Source organism: Acartia tonsa, chromosome 13, assembly GCF_053477335.1.
Source record: "Acartia tonsa isolate MP-2025a chromosome 13, ASM5347733v1, whole genome shotgun sequence".
In the NCBI taxonomy this organism is placed as follows: domain Eukaryota; kingdom Metazoa; phylum Arthropoda; class Copepoda; order Calanoida; family Acartiidae; genus Acartia; species Acartia tonsa.
The window spans coordinates 46,358,497-46,378,006 of record NC_137272.1 but is presented as its reverse complement, the minus strand read 5'-3'; the positions used below and the strand labels follow the sequence as shown (position 1 = coordinate 46,378,006).

The following is a 19,510-nucleotide window of genomic DNA, read 5'->3' as shown; positions in this document are numbered from 1 at the left end:
AAATGGACGTACGGACATTCTGGTAATGATTATAGAGTTGCTACGCTTTCTAAATCCTACCTAACTACTGCAGGAATCATCATGCAAAGTTTGAATTCGATAGGACAATTCTAACCTGCCTAAATTATCTAAAAAAGCTATCCGTTACGTATGGACGGTCGTACGGACCGACCCTAATTCTAGAAAAGCTTCGCTTTTAAAAACAGCCAGTTGTAGTTCTGCCTGTTGTAAATGATGATACACTAAATATTCACTTTTGTAGATTACTTGAGGGGTTGAAATATTTTGACACTCAATTTAATAATCAACCAATAAAAATTAATTAAAAGTTGTTAAGTCAACGAATATGAAAACGTTATTATGAAACTTTGGGGACTAGTGTAATAAACAGCCCAATGTCCCCTTTCTCTCTGTGTTTATAGTCGGGCTATAAAAATATGACGTCATAAAATACAATTGACCAATGATAGGCCAATACTCAGACAAAATTACCAATGGCAGGCAAGTATATATCTTAATTGACCAATGGTAGGCCAGTATGCGTCATTTTTTATAGGCACTATAATGGGGGTTTTCAAGGTTTTTCACCAAGGCGTTTTATAAACAAGGTTAATTCAGAAAAGCTTGTTAGACATGTTTAGGATTCTTTTTAAGAGCGAATCTTTTTATATTCAGGGTTGATTTCTGCCCGGAACGAATAGCTTTTTTCATTAATTTAGGCATTTAGACAACAAAGTACAATATTATAAATAAAGCATCTCTAAAATGTAAGTATTTTCTTAAACATTATCCTGTATTTAGTCAGTTTTTAACAAATTCATTTCGACTTTTACATTTATATTCTAATTAGTCAGTTCTGACAATCTACAAGTGTTAACGTTTGTTTGTCCTAACGTTTCAGAGCTTTGCTTTCATGGATGTTGCTATCTTTGTTAATTTTTAAAGTTTAATGGTCATATTAAAATGTCTAAGATTAGAAAATATTAAGTAGACTTTGTTTTAAAAGATGAAGTGTCTAAATTGAATTGAGTGATAGCGAATTAAATATTTTTTAATATATGTGTAAATGTTTATTTCAATGTATCTAGGTACTAGCGGCTACGCCCCTAGAGGCCTCTTGGGGCATTTTAGGAGGGAAGTGTCGAATTTGATAACCCAATTTATTATTTTAGATTTTTCAAAGAAAAAGTTATAAAAAAAATGGGGGGGGGGTATTTTTTTCTAAGGGCGATTTCTCTTAGGAGGGTAGTGGTACCCTCCCCCAAAATAGTTATAACCTTCCCGGGACCTATGAAAAGCTACCCTGTTAAGGAGAACCCGATCGGTTCAGCAGTTAGCGAGATCATTCGGTACAAACAAACAGACAGACAAACACACATCCTGCTACTTTATTATAAGGATTTCCAATTTCTTTATAAATATACACTGATAAAATCAGATAGAGAGAGGGGACGATGGACAGTCCCCAATGTTTTTGTATTCGTTGACTATACAACTTTGGGGACTTTTTCAGTTAACTAAGTTGATTGTTCGAACGTTTAAATCAATAATTTGGAGTAATTTTGTGTATCATCATTATGGATGTACATCATTTTTTCGGACATTGTCTTATCCCTTTAGATCTCTGGGTAATATCTTTTATCAGCAAATTGTCGTTTCACTGTTAGTTAGGCATGTTTACAGTTATCATTTGCATTGTATGATAGACAGCTTTCCACGGATATTAAAATTAATAGTTTTTTTTACCCCTGAGGTTTCAAAGGTTTCAATAACTATTCATTTTAATATCCGCAGAAAATTGTCATTATTTAATACGATGTGGTATAAGATTGTTTTCAGTATGGCTGAGAACCGGTTCTTATCCAGCGGACATTAATCGGTTTGAAAGCCATATATACTGGAAAGATGATTACTATGATAATAAGCTACAACTCATTTTTTTTCATTTTGACCTCAACATTTGCTGCACGACAGAGATGTCTTATTAAACTAATTGTTGAAATGATGATTCCTATATCTTTTTGGCATAGTTTTACAAGTAAAGCAAGTATATCCCATTATAATAAAGTAACAGGATCTGTGTGTGTGTGTGTGTGTGTGTGTACCGAAGGATCTCGCTAACCACTGCACCTATTATCGAACTTTTTTGGGGGGGTAACAAGCGAAATAAATCTAAAATAATTTTACCATGTATTGCCCCCCAATGACAGCTGAAAAACACGTATAGGTTTCGTGATTTTTTTTCTGAATTAAATTCATTGTTGAAGCAGGTTTGTTTGTCCTTCCTTCTTATTTTATAGCTTCGCTTTTATGAATGTTATATAAAATACCGAAAAAATTCCAGATTTGATAATATTTTCAAACTTAAATCAAAGTTTATCCAAATGTCGTCAGTCTTGATTATTAATTAACAAGGATGACAACATCCATAAAAGCGAAGCACTGAAACGGTAGGACGAACGGACATTAAAACTTGTATGGTATCTGAACTGAATAATCAGAATTTAAAAGTATTAGAGTCGAAGCAAAATTGTAAGTAAATTTGTTGAAAAAAACTGCTTGAAGCAGGATAATGTTTATGGACATACTTACATTTTTGGACTTGATTGTAGAGTTGCTTCGCTTATAATATTGTTCGTTGTTGTCCCAGGAATCAATATACCAAAAATCAGATCAAACGGATAATTAGAACACTTGAAAATTTGTTGTTAAAAAAGTAGAAAGATCAACATTTTTAAAATGAACGTACGGACATTCTGGTAATGATTATAGAGTTGCTACGCTTTCTAAATCGTGCCCAACTACTACAGGAATCATCATGCAAAGTTTGAAATCGATAGGACAATTCTAACATGCCTAAATTAACGAATAAAAGCTATCTATCTCGGAAGGACGTACGGACGGACCGACCCTAATTATAGAAAAGCTTCGCTTTTAACAAGGGTGACAACAACCATAACAGCGAAACTATGAAACGGAAGGACAGACGAACATTAACACTTGTATAGTGTTAGAGCTAAAAAATCAGAATATAAATGTAAATTTGTCTAAAAACTGGTTAAAACAGGGTAATGTTTAAGGACATACTTACACTTTTAGGACTTGATTATAGAGATGCTTTGCTTATAATATTTATCTTATTGTAATAGGAATCAGTACTCCAAAAATTAGATCAAATTGGATAATTTTAACATATAAAAAATTGTTGTTAAAAAGTTAAAAATCAACAAGTTTGAAATTGACATACTGACATTCTAGTAACGATTATAGAGTTGCTACGCTTTCTATATCGACCTAACTACTACAGGAATCATAATAGAAAGTTTGAAATCGATTTGACAATTCTAACATGCCTAAATTAATGATAAAAGCTATCCTTTATGGACGGATTGACGGACGGACCGACTCTAATTATAGAAAAGCTTCGCTTTTAAAAACAAAGTTAAGTGATTCAACAAATAAAAGTAAGGTTGATAAAATGAAAAGTATATTTCATATTTTGAAAACTAAAACCATAATATAAAGTATTAGGGTGTTTGTCTGTTTGTTTTCTAACCACTGAACCGATATAGTAATCCTATACAGGATAGCTTCTCTTATGTCCTGGGAAAGTTTATAACAATAACCCCCCCCCCCAAAAAAAAAAAAAATGTTTAAACTTAAATTTACAATGGTTGGGGTTGGTTGACCCCCCCCCCCCTAAAAGAAAAAAAATTTAAATCTAACAAACAAAATCTAATTCAACACCCACTTTCTAAAGTGCCCCCAGAGGCTAAACATCTAAAAAAAAAAGAAGCTACCTATGGACAAGAGTGTCAGTAAAAACAATTAGTAGAACTATAATCCCTAAAATCAAAACCACTTGCAAACAAAATAAATTATAGAGTAGTGGAAGTCATAAATATAGAGAAGAAAAAAAAAGATATTTTTAAGCTCTTATTTTTCCCTAATATACATATTACATTATACATTATGATTAAAAAATTACAGTATATACAAATTTTTCTGGAATATAAGTAGAGTTGGTATTTAAGAATAATACTGTTTTTTTGCGTTTTCTTATTGATTTGGAAGGTTGTTGCCTTTTTCTACTTCACTGCATCAAATAGTCAACTTTATCCTCTAGTTCAGAAATCTTGTTTTTCTGCTGATTAAGGATGACAGCAACATTTTCAGCAGCATCAGTCTCCAGCTTTTGTACCCTTTCAGTCAGTAATTTTAGGGAGCTTTCAGTGTCAGTTCTGAACTTTGACTGAGCACTTATCTCTTTACTAACAGTTTCAGACAGTTTTTTAATATCTGCCCTTAAATATGACAGGAGAGAGTTATTCTCCTTTACTCGATCTTCCAAAGTTTTTTTAGTCATGTATTCATGTAGGTTATCATCCTTTTTTAGATTGAGAGCTTCTTTAGGTTGACTAAATGTATCTATTTTCCCATCATGAACAACTATTGCAAACTTTGGTTGTGATCCCCAGAATATATCTCTGCCACGTGCTTCACATCTATTTCTGATAATCTTACTCCAATAATCAAAATCAATGCTTGTCTCATTATCTGAATAATCTAAAGTATTATAAGCATTTCCCCAAGCTGCAAATTTATGTTTATGATCAACATTTTCATCAGCAAATACTATAATATTCATTGCTTCATTGAAATAAAATTCTGAATCATCGTTGATATTGATATAATTGATATGTCTTGGCTTGTTTACTAGATCTTTAATTTCATACTCATCATGGTAGCTCCAAGAAATTTCATGATATTTTCTGGAAATATTTCTCTTCATTTCTTCATAAAGCTCTTTGTTTTCTAATTCAATTTTCTCCCCAACTTGTTTCTTTCTTTCTTCTGTAGTTAGACTAAGAAACTTCTTCGTATTTGCCTCTCTAATTATATTTTTAGAAATTCTTTTGTAAGTTACAATCACAATACCCTCATTCTTGTCCAATAGTTGGTACTTATCTAATATTGCCATAGTAATGGCACTAATATCTTGTTTATCTTTGTTGTGATAGTGATGACAATCTATAGCTTCTCTTTCAGCAAAAATATATTCATGTAAATTTTCATCTTTAATAGCGCCAAATTTGTTTCCTGAAGGAATATAATTTGAAATAACAATCGCAAATGACATTGCTCTAAGTATCATATTTCTTATCCAGACATTAACATATCCTTCATCTGCAATATCATCAATTATGATAATATTCCTAGCTTGAGCACCCTGGAATTCCCAGAAATTTGTTACTAATATTCCTTCAGGTTTGTTCATATATGCTTTGAAGTCTGACACAACTGGTCTAGTTGAGGAAAAGTGTTTGTGTAACAAATCAAACATTGAGTCATGATATTGAGTAGTTAATGCAACTACACCTTCTTGTGGTTGAAATGAGAAATATTTTTCTACTGCAGCAATGGCTAATAAGCCAGGTGATATAATATGAATATTATGATAGTAATAAATATGGCTACCAATCACATTATTGTCAGGAAGCTTAGGAGGTGTTTTTGAATTGAAAGCTTCAGAAAACTTATATATTTGATAGCTGTTACGCAAGTTCTTTGTTAGATTAAAACATTGAGCATTGTGATTCTTTATCATAGTTTCTATCCACTCTGATCTCCCTTTCATAAGGCCTTCATCTACTTTCATAGTCATGCAAATTGTTTTTACAGAGCCAGGAAATTCACAACTTCCACTTATCATTTCATCAATGAATAGGTGATCACAAAGATTGCCTCTAAGGAAATTATTTATTGAATACATAATTTCTTCAGTTTTTGTAAAATGCGTTCTAGATATGCCAATAATATCTTTAATAGTAATTACTCTTACATTAGGATAAGATTCAAACTCCACCTTAGCCATTTCATCCATAACAGATATTGGGTTTGTAATACTATCTTCTTTATCATTTATTATAGTTGTTAAATCAATGTAAAATATTATATCTTTGTGATTAATAGTGGCACACTTTTTTGCCCTTTCTTTTAAAACATATGTTTTCCCAGTACCATAGTCGCCATCTATGATAAGGAACTTGGAGGTTAAGTTTACTGCTTGCAGTTGTTCATTGTTTAGCATGTAAACAGGAACATTACTTTCTCCTGTTATTCCATCAGACTTTCCTGTCAATGCTTTCTCAACTTCTTTGCTAATGGTTAATGGATCAGATATAAATTGATTAAATCTACTTGACTCTTTTATAGAAATGTGGAATATCAGTTCAGCAACTAGATCCTCATATACTGTCTGATCATGATTATCAGATGTAACAAGTTTGTGTATAGATATCCACTTCAACCAAGGTGTTACATCATCAACATCTTGTAAAATGAATTGCTGACAGTTGACACAAGGTATTTCTGCACCTTCAACAATCTCTAAATAAGGAACACATGCAGCCCTGACAAACACCCAATCTTTGGGAAGCATTCCTCCAAATAATTTCTGCATGAAAGAGAAGTGATTTTTTGTTTGATTTGAAGCATTTTCCAGAAGTTTAAGTTTGTTACCTTTATCTTTAGGTCCAAGTTTAACCTCAATGTTTATAATAGCTCTGTGTTCTGGAATAATGATAAGAGAATCCCATTCTGTTTTTGTTTCTTGAAGGCTGTACTTAAAGTATTGATAGGAATAATACTTCTTAAGATTATTTGCTGGAATCTTGTACAAGGATGTGGTTTAAATATTGTTATTATTACTTTTTCCTTTATCTTTTACCACCTGTAAGATTAAATATTTTATATTTCTTATGCATATTAATTCATAAATATTTATTTTCAAATCTTATGATGTAGCATAATGTAACCCTTAATGGTCTTGGGGAGGTGGGGTGAGGGCAGAACATTGAACTACCCTGCAAGCTTTTTTTCTATATCATTTTCTCTGTGTGAAAGATTGAGAGCCACAACTGAGTGACTTTTTAAATATGTGTATTGCACATAACTGAATATCTTGATTGAAGTTTTTGTTAAGATAAAAAAAATAATTAATAGCTCTATAATATTTAGATATATCTCTTACTTGATAATATGCTATTCAATGTCAGTCTTATTATCATGTTCAAAACTGTCTGTGTATATAAACAGATAGATATATGTACATATAGTTACTTAATAATACACATAGTAAGATAGATAAATAGATAAATTGAGAGAAAAATATCTTACTTGATAATATGTTTCTTAATGCCAGTCTTTGTAAGAGTTTCAAAGTTGCAGACCGGACATTTTAGCATAGGGGGCTCTGTGTTGTGAGTTTCCAGCATATGGGCCCTGTACTCGCCCCTAGTACCACAAATTCAATATCATTTTAGGTGGGTAAAATACAGGGAACTTTGGGGATAAGACATAGCCCAATACATTGATATATAACCCAAATTATGATAACTAAATTACCCCTTATAGAGATCAAAATTATTTGTTGAAAAGTTTAATCACTAGTAGGTTGGAACCAATAAACCAAAATTCAATAGAAATACCTTTCCTGGTAAAATTATAAAGTAAAAAGTGTTATAGAAAATATATAGATCTTCAATCATTCAGGTAAAAAGCAAAATATTTTTTGACTTAAATCTATGTTATTGAAATACTAAATTATCCTATAGTAGTACATCCTTATATGAAATATAGGTGTACAATAGAGTTGGTCGATTTTAAAATTTCATATTAATATCCATTAAGTACCTAAAACAGCTGATTTAGCCAAAACCGTTTATTTTGGTAGGTTATTTGAAGATCATTACAGACTGAATCAATATTTTTCAATCGGTTTACAGATTCTTGCTCAGTATTTAAATAAGGTTATTTTGATATGCAACATGCCCGTTGTTTTTAGATTACAAAACCCCTTTCAAGTTTCACAGGCTTTTAAATTGGCCCAGTAACCCTTGCCAATTTGTAGTAATGTGAAAATCCCAAAAAGCTAGATATGACATAAAAAGTTCATGTTGATATGCTGCTATTTTCCTGCTGTCTGCCTGTCAAAGGTTGTTAAATGAAAGGGGGAAGAAAGTGAAAATGACTTTAACATAAACATTTTTTTTGGCCCTCTAGCTCTAATAGGAGCTGAGATAATAGGATGGGCTTCAACACCTCCCCTCTCCCCTAATGATTATAAATATTATAGAGATCTTATATATTTCTAATACCTACCCTGAAATGAATTTGCATTATTTATAAAACATTCCTTTTTAAACAGCCAATTCTTTGCATCTTTGTAATCAATCTTTTTTTCTTTCCATTTTAAATGTTCATCTATGCATAATTCTAGTTTATCTCTAGGAATTTCTCCAATGTCTAATAATTTTATTATTTTTTCTTCATACTCATTAAAATCTGCAGTTTCATCAATTCCTCTAAACTCTTTTCCCTTTTGAACTAGTTGTTGAATACAATCTCCAGACTGAAATCCATTCATCACAAAACATGAAATCTTGGATTTTCTAGCAGCATTTACAATTTGATGATGTAATAGTTCTTCATAGTATTTATCTAAAATTTGATCATCTTGAATCTTTTTTCCTTCTTTTCCTAACACAGTTGGTTTCTTGGGTGTTACAAAATGATTAGGAATTGCAATAACCTTACACTCTGAATCATAATAATAATCAGCTACTTTCTGTTTTATCTCTTTAATCTTTTCTTTAGCCAAAATTCTTTGATTTTCTCCTGCAGGCCCTTGGAAGTTTATACTTAGGTTATTCAATTCTTTAGTCAAATTCAATGTTTGAGAATCTTGTGAAGTTAAGGAATATACACCAAATTGAAGGCCACAGGTGCTGGAGCAAGTTGTTACTGGCCCAGGACCTTCCATTTCACAATCCTTAATCTAAAAAGAAAATTTTCATAAGAGATTGATATTTAAATCATTATAAGTATCTTTGAAATTTCACTCAAAATTATAAAGCTTATAATTCAACAGAATTTAAGCAAATACAACATCCCCCATCTGGCTTCCTAATTTACTGATTCTAAATCATCAGGGAAGAAATAAATATTTCATTATGAAAAGTATCTTTAAAAATCACCCCTGAACATTTAGGCACCTTGGTCAGCAATTTCAAACCTTAATGATATTTTCCAGAATTAGAAATCATTACTAATAGATATTATGCATTTTTTACACTCAATGTCCATTTCTCACAAAATATGGTATTGATTTTGATAAAATAAACATGTACCTGCAATTACACCAAAGTATTTTACAGATTCTAAGTGTGACGGCAAAATCTACAGTTGTATAGTCCTCCTCTTTTCTCTCACCATCAAGGATATATTTGATAATCTTGGTTTAATTTAGATAAGACCACTTTGTTTCCACTCTCTCACTTCATGCATTCATACCTAAACAAATATTAATTATTTCTCATGGTATAACCTTTACTAGTGGCTATGCTCCTAGAGGCCTCTAGTGGCACTTTAAATATTTTTTTTTATTTCAAATATGTATATGTTGCGTTCAAGTCTCCTCGTAAAATCAAGTATAATAAATTTTTTTCTTGATTATTTGTGATTTCTCTTGGGAGGGTGGTAGTACCTTAAATTAGTTCCTTGGACCTAAAAGAAGCTTCCCTGTAAAGGAGAACCTAATCAGTTCAGCGGTTAGCGAGATCCTTTGGTATAAACATATACACAAACACACAGACAGACATCCTGTTACTTTATTATAAAGATTTTTAATTTTAGTTTAAAAAAGAAAAATGTAATTTTTCTAGGGTGTCTGGTGATTTGTTTCTAGACGCAATTTCTCTTTGAAGGTTAGGAGTAACCATCCCAAAAACAGTTATAAACCTTTCCAGAACATATGAGAAGCTACCCTGTAAAGGAGAACCATATCATTTAAGAAGTTAACGAGATCCTTAAGTATAGACAGACAAAGATCCTGAGGTGGATTCTTATAAAACTTCTTTGGCTCACTGACGACGGTCAAAGTAGATTACATAAAAGATTCTCATAATAATGGGAAAAATTATTTTGATACTGATATCCAAAAAAAATTTGAAAATATGACCAAAAACACCAAACATATGGGGAAATATGTAAAACATATAAAAATAGCCAAAAACCTGATAAAAGGCAGTCTGACCGCCATGGTTGTTTTCTTTAAACGACAGGAAATTTAATTTTGATATCTATAACTGAAATAATTTTGAAAATCGGACCATAAACACTGAAGATATGGTGGAAATGTGAAAAATACAAAAATAGCCTAAAACCTGCTAAAAAGCGGTCCGACCGCCCTTGATGTTTTATAGTTAATTATGCTCGTTAATAATGGGAATGTTGTCAAAAAATTTCAGCTGTCTATCTTTAATAGGAGCCGAGAAAATCACGTTTCCCCTATTCTGTCTCACACGGACGGACAGACGGACAGATGGCAGACGGACGGACATTTCGAATTATAGTGTAGCTTCGCTACTAAAAAAAAACATTTAATTGATAGGACATCTATAATACAAAGTAGCTTGATGTCTGTCTGGCCGTCCCTTCATCTGAAGCTTAAGATCTCGGTAACCACTGAACCGATTGGATTCTACTCTTCAGGGTCAACTATCGGTCCTGTGGTGGTTTTAAGCTATTTTCTTGTGGGGTGGGACACCCCCAACCCCCAAAAAAAGGAAAATTTCCCCCTCATTTTTTTTTTTTTTTGCAGAAGATTTCCTTGGTCCTTTTTTTGCAGAAGATTTCCTTGGTCCTTTTTTTATGCAGAAGATTTCCTTGGTCCTTTTATGAATTTCGCCTAAATTTTTTTTTATCACCTCTTGGGACAAAACCCCTAGAGGCTAGGGGCGAAGCCGCTAGTTCAATAAAAAGTAATAATTTTATGAAATAATCATTGAATTTTAATTAACTTTGACTGTCAGTCCTCATATGAATTATAAATATTCTTAAGAAAGTTTTCATATTTTTTCATTTATAAATCTATTATTGACTTTAACAAATGCTCTTTAAATCTTATTGTCTGTATTTTTATTCATGATTTTTTATCTATGCTACTTATGGATGTTGTCAACCATGTTTAATGTTTATAATACAAGTCATTACCTTTATTAAATACAATCCATGATTGTGTAACTGAGCAACTTATAGTATAAAGAGTACAGTTAAAGGAGGTGGCTACAATAAAATCCGTTTGTCAGAATCCTTGTCTCTGCACTATTTTACAGTTTCTTATCTGAATCCTAGATAACAAAAAAAATATTTAATGTTTTGACACCTGAATATTAAGCCCGCCCAGAGCAAACTCTTGTTAGAATACTTTATTATTTTTTATCATATGTAATCCATTCCCTTATATTGAACTAATAATCAAATCAATATCATTCATATATAATCCATTCCCATATATTGAACTGATAATCAAATCAATATCATTCAACTTTTTAAATTCAATTCACTATATGTCTATTCATTCATTTCTAATTTGAACTTATAATTGATAATACTTGGGAATCCTTATAAATAATAAAGTAACAGGATCTGTGTTCATCTGTCTATGCATGTGTTTGTACCAAAGGATCTAGTTAACCGCTGGACTGATATGGTTCTCATTTAAATGTAGCTTCTCATAGGTCGTGGGAGAAGGTTTATAACTATTTTGAGGTAGGGTACAACCACCCTCCCAAGTAGAATATCCCCTAGAAAAAATTACTCTCCACGAAAATGTTTTTTTTCTTTAGATTTTTCTTTTTAAAACTAAAATATAAAAATAGTTATGGGTTTAAACTATCCTCCCCCCTCTGTGTGCCACCAGAGGCCTCTAAGGGCGTATCCACTAGTTAAATTAACCATAATAATTACAAATATGTTACAGACTGATGGACCAACTCTAAATACAGAAAAGCTTCACTTTTAAAGATTATTATTTAAGTTTACCTTTAAATGCATATCTTAATTCTATCAATAAATTATGAACCATACTGGTAATTTATCTGAAATACAAGAAATTTTAGAATAATTCATAAACATGGATGACAACATAAATAAAAGAAAAGCTGGTACTTTCCCTTAAAGTGATTGCCTATCAATAAACCCCCAAACATGCTATTTTTTAAACAGATTTTTAATACAAGAAAGTAGTTTTTTTATATTTCCACTCCCTCCCCCCCCCCCACATTCCCAACTAAAAAAACCTTTTAAATCTACACCCCCCTATTCATATGTCCCCCCCCCCTATTTACCCCCTCTTAATTTCTATAGGGGGTAAATTACTCTCTCATGTAAATTTTCTCAGGAAAAACTAATTTTAATTTTAAATTTAGGCATTCAAACCCCCCCCCCCCTCCCCCGACCTTCTCAAATATCTAATTACAGCTAATAGTAAGATTTTGAACCCTCACCCCCTCTGAAAATAAAAAGCTTGGATGTCTTTGCTTTATATATTACTAGCGGCTACGCCCCTAGAGGCCTCTAGGGGTACTTGGAAGGGTGGTGGTACCCTTCCCCAAAATAGTTATAAAACTTCCCGGGACCTATGAGAAGCTACTCTGTTAAGGAGAACCCGATTGGTGATCGGTTCAGCAGTTAGCGAGATCCTTTAGCACAAACATACAAACACACAGACAAACATACAGACAAACACACAGACAAACATCCTGTTACTTTATTATAAGGATAGAATACAAAATAATAATCTTCTAACTTTTTCACCAATGATCTTATCTAACAAAGAAGTCTTTTCTTTTTTATTATTATGATATTGGAAATAATAGTTTCTAGTCCACTGTCCTATCCCTACAAATATATCTTCTTGATTATTGAATAATCCTAGAGATGCAGTGAAATGAGAATGGAAATAAAAGTTTAAGTCCATTGTCCTATCCCTACAAATAAATACAACTTTGTTAAAAATCTAATAATCTTAGAAATGCATAAAAAGAACTATGAATGATACATTTATCTTATAAGATTTTCTTTATAGAAAGAAATTGGGAAAAGAATTCATACTAGATTAATTTAATAACTATTGTTCTATCCCCTACTAAAACTATTTAAAGAAGTAAACCTAGTCACAGCACACAAAGAACTGAACTAGCCAACTCTCTCTTTTGCCCCGGGCCCAGACAGACTAGATTTTAATAATCATGGGTCTAAAGTCTTATTCAGTTGAAATCACAGTAGATTTTATGTCTAATACTAACGAAAAGGTGTGTGAATATGAATCTTTAGGAAACAGCTAAAAAATTAAAATGTGAAATATTTGTATGGTTCAGATACTCCAGGGAGGTAAGGACAATGACAAATAAAATAAAATATTTCCCTTCCCTATTTTACAACATAATTAGGAAATATGTCAAAGATTTAAGATAGGCAGAACGTTTTTTTATTATATTAGACATAGCCTTGCATCCCTGTATGTATTCAGAATGTACATATAATATCTTTGCTTATAAAACATAGTTGGTTGCTATAATCCCATTAATATAAAATGTTCCATGTAAAATAACCACTTTATAAAATTTCAAATTATATTGAAAAACATATTTATATGTTATAACTTATAATTTGTGAAATATGATGGATGTAAAAATCATTACCCTGGTAATATTTATACTAGAGTGTAATTATCCCACCCCCAACCATTCTGTAAATTTTTTTGTGGGAAAACCTTACATTCAAAATATACTATAGTGCCGAGCGCCCCAAACATTTTTTTAAGTGTGGGTGTATTCACCCCTTTACAACCCTCCCCACCTTGGACATCAATGCCAGCAACATTAAAAAACATTCATGTTGGGTACAGAACAAGTTACAGTGGAAATTATAAAAATCTAGAGAGTATTTTTCTTTCTCACCATCCCTCAGGCAAAATTTATACATAACCAAGTTTTTAGCTGGGTGTGTGGGTGTGTGTGTGTGTGTGTGTGTGCGCGTATTAAAAGTGTTGTAGAACTGGATTGAAAGTTTGATGTCAGAGAGTGGTGGTATTAAATTATATGTATGGTGCATTATTTGCCAAATGTACCACTTTTCTGCACTACCTCTCCGATTTTGTTAATACTCTATATTTTGGTCCATTGGGTGATTCAAGGATGCTGGATGGCCAAAAAAAAGTTTCAGAGTCCCTGGATGTCTAGATATCTAGCTATCTATAAAGGTAGGTAACAAAAATTTAAAAAACACCTATTTTTTCACAATTTTAAAAATTAATTTTTTCATCAATCTTACATCCAACCTATACATTTTATACACCAAAATGATCGTTTATTCATGTAAAAAGCGCACATAATGCTATTTTGGCAAAAACTCTAATTTTACAGGGTGTCCAACAAAAAGTGTATTTTGGATATCTAGCGTAATACCCAAAATACCTGTCCAAAAAAAATCATTTTTTTTTGGCTTAAATCCTGTGTTTTATCTGTGGGCATATGTGGTATATAATGGTTTGGAGGACCCAGGACTATAAGGTTGTCAAATTTCATTTTGGAACACCCTGTAAATATGATTTTTGTGTTTGTAGAGCTAAAACTTGGTCTAAATTGGCTATTTTTTTCAAATTACTCTAATATGTGTCTTAGTATGTTTGGCCATAGTGTTTTCTGACCAGATCAATATTTTCCTATTTTTTGGACACCCTGTATTTTCAAAAATTATGCAATTATTATGCAATTACCCCCCCCCCCCCCACATTCTCCATTCTGTTTGTCTAAATAAATCATAAGAGTTGAAAAAAAGATGGATATTTTTTTACACTCAATGTCCATTTCTCACAAAATATGGTATTGATTTTGATAAAATAAACATGTACCTGCAATTACACCAAGGTATTTTACAGATTCCTAGTGTGATGACAACATTTTTTGTAGTATAGTCCTCCTTTTTTCTCTCACCAGGAAATGGAAATATTCAATAATCTTTGTTTAATTTAGATAAGACCACTTTATTACCACTCTCTCACTTCATGCATTGATACCTAAACAAATAGTAATTATTTCTCATGGTATAACCTTTACTAGTGGCTATGCTCCTAGAGGCCTCTAGTGGCACTTTAAATATTTTTTTTTATTTCAAATATGTATATGTTGCGTTCAAGTCTCCTCGTAAAATCAAGTATAATAAATTTTTTTCTTGATTAGTTGTGATTTCTCTTGGGAGGGTGGTAGTACCCTCCCCCAAAATAGTTAAATTAGTTCCTTGGACCTAAAAGAAGCTTCCCTGTAAAGGAGAATCTAATTAGTTCAGCGGTTAGCGAGATCCTTTGGTATAAACATATACACAGACACACAGACAGACATCATGTTACTTTATTATAAAGATTTTTACTTTTAGTTTAAAAAAGAAAAATGTAATTTTTTTAGGGTGTCTGGTGATTTGTTTCTAGACGCAATTTCTCTTTGAAGGTTAGGAGTACCCATCCCAAAAACAGTTATAAACAGTTTCCAGAACATATGAGAAGCTACCCTGTAAAGGAGAACCATATCATTTAAGCAGTTAACAAGATCTTTAAGTACAGGTATACAAAGATCCTGAGGTGGATTCTTATAAAACGTCTTTGGCTTCCTGGCTCACTAAAATCAGTTAGGCTCGCAGTGAGGCAAAGTTATCCCCACCTAATTTTTAACGAGCCTCACTGATTATAGTAAGGCAGTGAGCCAAAAAGTTTTTTTAAGAATCCACCTCGGCTATTTTTGTATAAGGATTGCCATTTCAGTAGTAAAAACTTTGTTACACTTAAAGTCATGTGATGTCTTAAAAATCCATTGATTGGTGGTAAAAGTTTTAAATGTTGAGTTATAAATGATATCTAATGATATAGAAACTATCTATTTACCTTTGTGGAAGACATATTTCTATGAAATGAGGTGCTTCATCCAATTTTCACATTTGAACCTTAAATGTGAAACTAATTAGAATATTTCTTGTTTAAAAAATGATAATTAAAGTTCCTTATCAAGTATCAATGAATTTCACAGAAAGTTTTATAGTAAATTATGTGCATATTGTCAGAAGTTCAATTTTAAATATTTTCCTATGTTTAACATCAAGGCTATTTAGGATTTTTGGCGTTATCCTCTTCAAAAAATTTTTTTCAATTTTGAAAATTTTAGTACCTTACCGACAGAAAACAACTATTTTAGGTTAGGTTAGGTTATAGGCTAGGGAGCCAAGTGCTGCGGCTAGGCAGGCAAGGGGGATGAGCGCTGCGGGAGGGATGTAATCAAATTTTGAAAATTGAAGAAAAAAAATTCTAACAGGATATTACCTGATTTTCAATTGTGCTTTTTTTATCTTAACACCAATAAAAAAAAACATTTAATTAATAGGACATTCAATAAAAAGTAACACTTTTATAAAATAATCATTACACTTTGATTAACTTTGACTGTCAGTCTGTCAGTCCTCATATAAAATATAAATATTCTTAAGAAAGTTTTCATATTTTTTCATTTATAAATCTATTCTTAACTCTAACAAATGCTCTTTAAATCTCATTGTCTGTTTTTGTATTCATGATTTTGTGCTATGCTACTTATGGATGTTGTCATCCTTGTTTATAATACAAGTTATTACCTTTATTAAATACAATCCATGATTGTGTAACTGAGCAACTTATAGTATAAAGGATAGAGTTAAAGGAGGTGGCTACAATGGAATTCTTAAATTACAATTGTTTGTCAGAATCCTTGTCTCTTGTCTCTGCACTCTATCATAGTTTCTTATCTGAATCCTATAGAACAGAAAAAAAATATTTAATATCTAACCACTAAAGATTAACACCTTAGCAAGACCTTGTTAGAGTGAGGGGGAGAGGGGTAGCAAAACTCCTCCCTCCCTGCGACCTTTATTGTTTTTTATCATAATTAATACAATTCCTTTAATAAGACTAACCATCAAATCAATATCATTCAAATTTGTTTATTTACATTCTACTTAAGTCTGTAAGTTTTTTATATGTTTGATCATGTATTAGGCCATAACTATGTAAAAAATATGCTTTCAAAACAGACCTTTTTGTCCTAAGATACGGAAATAGTTCCTTTTAAGCCAAATTATTCAGTTTTGTAATATCTTTCTATTTCATGATTATATGGCTTCCATATATATAAAAACTTACACCCAAATTTGCATGTTATTAGTATTTTCATCAGTCTTCCATGAAATAGTAAGATATTACAAAACTGATTACTTGGACCTATAAAGGAACTGTTTCAGTATCTTAGGTTAAAAAGGTCTGTTTTGAAATAATTGTTGATGGAGTTATGGCCAAATACATAATATAACATATTACAGACTTTATATGTCTATCTCTTTACATGATATAACATGATTTACATGATATAACATATAAAAATATCACAGACTTTATATGTCTATCTATTTACATGTTTTTAAATAACATTTTAAAAGCAAAGCTACCCAAAGTAAAGAGACATGTCCAATATCAATTCAAAATAACAATAAATTTGATATCTATAATACAAACTAAAACAATTTCTGTCTATCTGTCTGTCTGTCTGTCGGAAGCTTAAGATTTCAGTAACCCCTCACTCGATTAGGCTACACTCTTTAAGATGTAAACCTTCTGGTCGGTTGATGGTATTAAGCTTTTTCTGAGGGCTGGGATACCCATAACCCCCTAAGGAAAGAAAAAATCCCCCTCTCAAAGGTTGTTATTTTTTTAATTAACTGTCCCCATGAAAACACTTCTGATATATTCTCCTTAAGACTACCTGTTCAGGGATACATCAATTACTAAAATCAGTCAATAAATAAGGAAATTATGCTCCAAAACATGAATATCCCTGTTATAAGGTTTCCCCTCTGGTATACTGGATTTACTTGATTTACCTTACTCAACTTTCTGGCGTGTTGTACAGTGAAAAAACTACCCCCCCCCCCCCTTATTTTTGATTTTCTTTAAAATTAAGGGGGGGGTTAATTATTTGCCTTGCCTTGCTTTTTTCCTCCTTGCCGTTTTCCAGACATTAAAAAACTACCCCCCCCCCCTTATTTTTGATTTTTGTCAAAACTAAGCGGGGGGGGGGGGGTTTTGGTGCTCTGGTCTTCACATGTAAGCAAGCACCCAGACTTTCTGTTAATGATTATTATTCACTTTCAAAAATGTAATTATTTATGTTTACCTTCAGGTGTATATCTCAATTCTTAGAACAAATTTTCAACAATACTGCTAATTTTTATCTGAAATAAATGAAATTTTAGAATACTTCATAAATTTCAATATAAACAAGGATAACCACATCAAGAAAAGAAAGGCTGGTATTTTCCCTTAAAGTGATTGCCTATCAATAAACCCCCAACCCTTTTTTGAAACAGATTTTTATAAAGAGAAGGGGTTTTTTAATATTACAACTCCCCCACATTACCCACTAAACAAACATCATATATTTCAATATATAGACAAGGATGACAACATCTATAAAACAAAGGTGGTTCTTTCCCTTAAAAAGATTGCCTATCAATAAACCCCCAAACGCTATTTTTTTAACAGATTTTTATAAAGAGAAGTGTTTTTTTAATATTACATCTCCCCCACATTCCCCACTAAACAAAAACCTTTTAAATCTACACCCACCCCCCTATCCATACGCCTCCCCCCCCCCTCTTTACCCCCTCTTAATTTTTATAGGGGGTTAATTTGCCACAGGAAAAACAAATTTTAATTTTAAATTTAGGCATTCATCCCCCCCCCCCCCAACCTCCTCAAAAATGTAATTATAGCTAATAGTAAGGTTTTGAAACATCACCCCTTCCTAAAATAAAAAGCTTGGATGTCTTTGTTTTAGATATTATAGAATACAAACCAATAATCTTTTCATATTTCCACCAATGATTATATCTAACAAAAAAGTATTATTTCTAATATAATGATATGGGAAATAATAGTTTCTAGTCCACTGTCCTATCCCTACAAATAAATTATCTTTGTTGAAAATCTAATAATCATAGAGATACAGTGAAAGAATAATAGATGATATATTTATCTTCTCCCCACATTATAAGATTTACTTTATAGAAAGAAATTAGGAGAAGAATGGATACTAGATTAATTTAATCACTATTGTACTATCCCCTGCTAAAAATATCTAAAGAAGTAAACCTAGTCACAGCACACAAAGAACTGAACTAGCCAACTCAACTCTCTCTTTTGCCCCGGGCCCAGACAGACTAGATTTTAATAATCATGGGTCTAAAGTCTTATTCAGTTGAAATCACAGTAGATTTTATGTATAATACTAACAAAAAGGTTTGTGAATATGAATCTTTAGGAACAGCTAAAAATTTGAAATGTGAAGCACAGCAAAAATATTTTCATGGTTTAGTGACTTCAGGGAAGGTAAGGACAATGTCCAATTAAATATAATATCTTATTTCCCTCTTTTACAACATAATTAGGAAATATGTCAAAGATTTTAGATAGGCAGATCTTTCCTTTTGTTTTATTAGACATATCCTTGTATCCCTGCATGTATTCAGAATGTACATATAATATCTATGCTTATAAAACTTAGTTGGTTGGTATAATCCCATTAATATAAAA

At 31.8% G+C, this 19,510-nt stretch overlaps 2 protein-coding genes and 1 long non-coding RNA gene across 3 annotated transcripts in view; all 3 read right to left on the bottom strand.

Annotated features, from left to right (window-relative positions):
* Positions 1–11,980, bottom strand: part of LOC145303929 (uncharacterized) — a 164,980-nt gene extending 153,000 nt beyond the window's left edge. The window contains exon 1 of the long non-coding RNA XR_013873869.1: positions 11,887–11,980. This is a non-coding gene — a long non-coding RNA (uncharacterized LOC145303929). The remainder of the gene's footprint in view (positions 1–11,886) is intronic.
* The window catches only part of LOC145304363 (uncharacterized), a 119,119-nt gene extending 100,967 nt beyond the window's left edge, over positions 1–18,152 (bottom strand). Inside the window, exon 1 of the mRNA XM_080146230.1 lies at positions 18,093–18,152. The gene's annotated coding sequence lies outside the window, so the exon portion shown is untranslated. The remainder of the gene's footprint in view (positions 1–18,092) is intronic.
* Positions 1–19,510, bottom strand: part of LOC145303927 (uncharacterized) — a 37,650-nt gene that overhangs the window by 2,517 nt on the left and 15,623 nt on the right. The window lies entirely within an intron of this gene.